At 50.6% G+C, this 5359-nt stretch overlaps 1 long non-coding RNA gene across 1 annotated transcript; it reads left to right on the top strand.

The window, feature by feature from the left end:
• Positions 1 to 1233: 1233 nt before the first annotated feature.
• LOC123143782 (uncharacterized) lies at positions 1234 to 4868 on the top strand. Its single transcript, XR_006471041.1, has 3 exons — positions 1234 to 1675; positions 1806 to 2100; positions 4582 to 4868. It is a non-coding gene; the product is annotated as an uncharacterized lncRNA (long non-coding RNA).
• The last annotated feature ends 491 nt before the right edge of the window (positions 4869 to 5359 follow it).

The raw sequence follows: 5359 nt of genomic DNA, 5'->3' as shown, positions 1-5359 counted from the left end.
ACATCCAGCCTTTTGGCTTTGTTGTTGCCTTTCATGTAAGGGCCTCTTCGGATTGCGGGAATATTAAAACGTACGAATAAGATAAACGTGGGATCGAGATGTCACATCTCCCCTTCCCTGTCGGCCGCTGCTCCGCAAGGGCAACGATCGGTGCTAGTGCCCGCTCCGCCGGCCCGGACGCGCACGCCGGAATCAGAGGCGCGCGCCGCCCGCCGCGAGAGGCAGCGGGCAAGGGAGCGGGACGCGGCGGAGCAATCCGTGCGCCAGCGATCGGAAGGGCGAAGAGCCGGCGAGGAAGTGGTGATCCGCTCCTCATATGTTTATATTATCGTTTCTTTAGATGTTTAAGTTTAGAACTTGTCCGGCGATTAACTGTGGTGATCTTTTGAATGATGTGAAGTTGGTTTATGTGCATTCCATTGTTTGTTTGATGCCGATATCTTTGTCCATTGTTTGATCACGTAGAGTAGTCTATCATGTTGCATGTGTAGTATGGATATAGGGTGTCGGATATGAGGTATGCGGCTGTGCGGGTGAGAAATTGAGGATTGATCGGTCACTGTCCGCAGATGCGTTGGGCGTCGGCGGATGTATAGGGGTCCAGATTTGGTAATCATGGCTGTAGATGCTCTAATAGCTCCATGTTTGTCATCCATGTTGTAAAAAGTAATGATTTATCTTTCTTCTTTTCATCTTGGCATTGCATGTACGTGGTGTCCGATTCTTTATCCACGCTAATTCAGTTTCGACGTTTCCAAACTGTGATTTATTTACGATAATCTTCAATCAGTAAACATAGACTAGTCTGGTACGAGTAGGTGGTAGCAATGCAAATCTTCGCCCCCAAGAATACTAATAGTAGTACTTAGCATCCATCGTGTCAGCCAAACAGCTAGCTATCGCATACGGCATACGGATCATGCACCACGCATGTCATCAAATCTTGACCGAGAGATCTCACAGCGACATGCGATAAATCAAGCGAGGCGCCTCCGATGAAAACTCGCTAGAACATGCACGCACGCACGCTCCTCTCCGTTCCGCCGCTGACTCGATTTTTCGCGGCCTTGCTAAACCGCCGGCACGTCCTTGTCGACGTCCCCTCTGCTTGCACGCAACGCAATCATGGGATTGGAATGAATCCCCTAGTGGCTCCTGCTAATCACCTTGTGACGCACTTGCCCAAATCCAAATCCTCCTGCCTCTCTAATCTGGCAAGTAGTAATCCAATCCAAGTAACCATCAACGGATAAAGCAAGAGCTGCGGGTCCCACGCGGCGGTCTCCGGTTCGTTGTCGCGAGGACCCGACAGCGAGAGGCGATGCGGAGATGGAATGGAACGGGAGGTTGGCAAAAGCAAGAAGAAGACATCCGCCTAGTGGCCTCTTGATCGAGGAAGCGATGGTGGGTGGATGTGGAGCTGCCCTACGTCAGGTGGCACAGCTGTGCGTGCTTACCCGCTAATTCTAATTCTAGGTTGTTGTGTGCTTAGTATATTCAGTCGCGTGGCGAGGGGAGGGGCATCAAGTAGCAGAGTTGTGCCGGCGACTAATCCGGGAGCAAAAGCGAAGGCCAACACAGCAAACTGCCTGGCTGGCTCTGTTCAAGATTCCTCCGTTGCTTGCAAAGTGTCCGTGCTGGTTGGAGGAGCTTGCTCCGGTTCATCATCACCAAGGTAAACAAGCAATTGCTTACTCGTAATCTCTTCAATTTTGATGAAATCGAAGCAAACGCTCTCGGCAAGGTCCAGCCTTTGGTTGTCATCCTCTCTTCATTGCTTACTCGTCCTCTCATCAAAGCTGCAGGGTAGGTGTTCGTGGAATTGCCCGCCTCCTTTGCAATTGCAACAGCAGCGGCAGCGGAGTAAGTAAGGAAGGGCTAGGGAGAGCAGCAAGGAAAGGATGGGCGTGCCGCGGGGGCTGTCGGCGTACATGGTGGACATGGTGTGGGCGGTGCTCGCCGGGTGGGTGTCGGCGTGCCTGCTGGTCGCCGACGAGATCGCCCGCGGCATGCGGGCCGGGGAGATTGGCCCCTTCGTCGTGGGCTGAATCTCACTTCGGGAACGGGAAATCCTCCCTTCTGACTCCTTCCTTCACGCAGGTGCTCTGCTCTCAACCTTCTGCCCTCAGTTTCCCCTCAGAATACTTTGGTTCCATATTACTCCCTCCGTTATAAAATAGATGGCCTAACTTTATACTAATTTTAGTGCAAAGTTAGTATAAAACTGGGTCATCTATTTTGGAACGGAGGGAGTATATCCTTTTTTCTTGAATAATTTGTGATATGAAGCGATTGCGGACACCTTTGTTGATTAGCAGTCTCCGCTCTGTATCCTGAAATAACCTGCTATGTGTTAATTTACTCTGAGATTTACGTTCGGAAAATCTATTCTAGTACCTAACAAGAAGCTAATGAGAAACTTTATACGTAGTAATTTTACATGGATGAGTTCAGGTGTATTTGGGATAACTCATACATTTTCCAAAGTCACTTACGTTAGTCCTGTCAGACTCAGACGTGCCCTTGTTTCTCCGGTTCAATCTTTTGGGCATTACATAGATGATGGAATCTGACATTTTGTTTCCATTAGTCATGGCTTATTAATTTATGATACAGTTTTAAAGAGGTAACAGTTACTTTCATGGCTATAGACAATATACAACTTTTCAAAAACAAATCTACGTTCCAAGTTTTATTGTTTCCATTTTAAAGGGTGTCACCGTGTCATTCTGTAGGTCTGTAATGCACTAAAATTGAATGGCAGTGCCGTACTCAGCCTGAGTTCCTGAATGAAACATTCCCTTTGATGCTTTTGGAATCTTCACCTGATGAGATCCTGAAGCAGAAGAGAGGCTAACCAGAGAAAAACGCACCGTCCCTACCCCCGCGTCGCCAGCCCCTGGCGACACGGGGGGCGGTCTACCGCGCCGGCCCTAGGCCTCCGCTCCTCTCTCCCTCCTCCTGCCGCCGCCCGAGGCCACGTCTGCGTTGCCTGGCCAGTGACGGCGGCGGGGGGGCCCTCCCCTCACGCGGTGGTGGCGATCTTCTGTCGGCGGCGGCGGCTCATGGATCGGCAGTGCACCGGCAACAAGGAGCAGCGGGCGCTCGGCGGCGAGTGTGACGGCAACGACAGCGCAGGCGCGTTCTCCCCGCGGCCGAGGAGCACCTGTGGCGGCGGCCCAGATCGCGGGCCTCGTCGGCGGGCCGGCAGATCTGGAGGGCGTCTACAGGCGGGCATGGTGGGCCTGACGGCGCCGGCTTAGGCACCGCGGTGGTGCCGTGGCCGGTCAGGCGGCGGCGGCCTGGATCCATCATCCAGTCCCCGGCAGAGATGGCGGCGATCCGTGCACGAGATGCTTGATGGAGGTCCTTCGAACAGATCCGGGTGAAAACTTGCTTTCGGCTTACTGCCAAAGCCGGCGGTGGCGGCGCTATTTTGCGACATTCCCTTCTTGAAGGCATCGCCGAGGAGAGTTTCAAGGTCACTGTCTGCTACCTCCGGGGGAAACCCTAGATCAGTTGATCGGAAGACGGCGGCGTTGTCGTTCCCCCCTTGGGGGCGTCGTTCTTGGAGGTGTGCACGGGCTCAAGGGACCAGTGGACCGCATCTTAGGTGGAGCGGTGCTTCATCCTACACATTGATGGCGACGGATCTCGACGGCGTGGCGCAGTGTAGATTCGGCGTCCGATGTGCGAGGATGGACTCACGCAGGAGGACGACGTTGTCTGGCGTCGTGGTGGCGTCGATGGCAGAGAGACCTGGCACGGTAGATGCAACAGTACAGCTCTGAAGATGGATTGATGGCAGGTGGTGGCGGCCTCATACCCGGCAGGCGTCCGGGTTGAAGAGTGCGCCGGACTGGTGGGTGCCCCATACCCGGCAGGCGTCCTGGTTATTTTTCCTTTACGGCAATAAAAGTTGATTCCCTTGCTTGTAGTTTTGGATCGATTGGGACCTCATGTCATAGATGTTAGGTTTGGCTGCGAGGTCTGTTTGGTATTAGGCCCAGACTATCAGCATCCCTACATCAACTGGATAGAAGTAGCGGCAGATGTTGCCTAGACGGTGGCTTTAGTCTTACTGTTGTATGACTTTGTAAGGTCTTATGTGAATAATTAATAAAGTGGCTGCATGCATCGTCCAGATGCAGAGGCCGGGGGTCCTCCTCCATTTCTAAAAAAAAGTGGCACCAACTGGAATAGCTACCCAAGAAGATCATCAGCTTGTGTAGGCCTATGATGAACATTCTTATTATTCTTCCGAATCAAATGAAACAATTTACTTGTGTAGATTGATGTGTCTAGTCATTTTTTAACCTTACTTTAACTTCCTTTCTGTCATCAAGTGGGAAGAAAGGTTTCATGCCCATTGCTTAATGCATCATTCTTAAGCGACCTATTTTAATCACTTATATTTCTGGTTTGGAGCCATAATGACATGTTCAGTTAATTTCAGTCTGCTTGCCTGATTAATAACTTATTTCATATTGAAATAGGATTTGCTTGTTTTAATAGTTATGTTTGCCCTGTTACTTCTTATGCTTTTCATCACTTGATTTGACGACTTAATTATTATTGCAGATAGTTTTTTGGCGGATCCATCCATGGATACACATTGCATTATACTGTACAGAGTCCCTAAATCTCCATTAGTGTTCAGCTGAATGGCTTGGCCATTGATAGAAGTGACAGAGATTCTAGATGATGTTTTCTTTTCTCCTTTCTTTCCACAATTCTTCTGTTCTGTATAGTATTGTGAAGAATTTATTTTCCTTTTACATTATACGTAGTTCTCTGAAGATATGTGCAACTGCATAAGAATGTGTCATAAACATATGTGCAACTTCATGTTATGTTCTTTTACATTATGAATGCCCTAGTCCGGAGACTTGGTTCTGAAGATGAAGATGGAAAGAATGTTCATTTTGAGGATAACTGGCAACCACCTACTCAGATAAGCTTAGGAGTTCTTCGACATCACTCGGATACGGTTCATCACAAGCCACAAGCCACAAGCCAAGCTCTCAGACGGACGAATTGGGTATCACAGAGTCTTTGTTATAATCTGCCTCCTACTTACCTTCTTCAAGTATTGATCAAGTCTATACCTGGCCATGGTATACCCGGCCCGACCAGCCCGACTCGACCCGGTCCGGTCTTGCCCGCGGGCCGGGCCGGGTCTAGGTTTTGAGCCTAAAGGCCGGGCCCAGGCCCGTCATATTTGCTGTTTAACGAAGAGGCCCTATGGGCTTTTGCAGTGATGGGCCGGGCTTGGGCCTGATTTTTAGGCCCGACACCCGGACCCGGGCCTGGGTTTTTTCTTCGGGCTTGGTCAGGCCCGGCCCAAAGCCCGAGGGAT

The sequence above is a fragment of the Triticum aestivum genome, chromosome 6D, assembly GCF_018294505.1.
Source record: "Triticum aestivum cultivar Chinese Spring chromosome 6D, IWGSC CS RefSeq v2.1, whole genome shotgun sequence".
Lineage (NCBI taxonomy): Eukaryota > Viridiplantae > Streptophyta > Magnoliopsida > Poales > Poaceae > Triticum > Triticum aestivum.
This window is presented reverse-complemented; position numbering and strand designations above follow the sequence as displayed.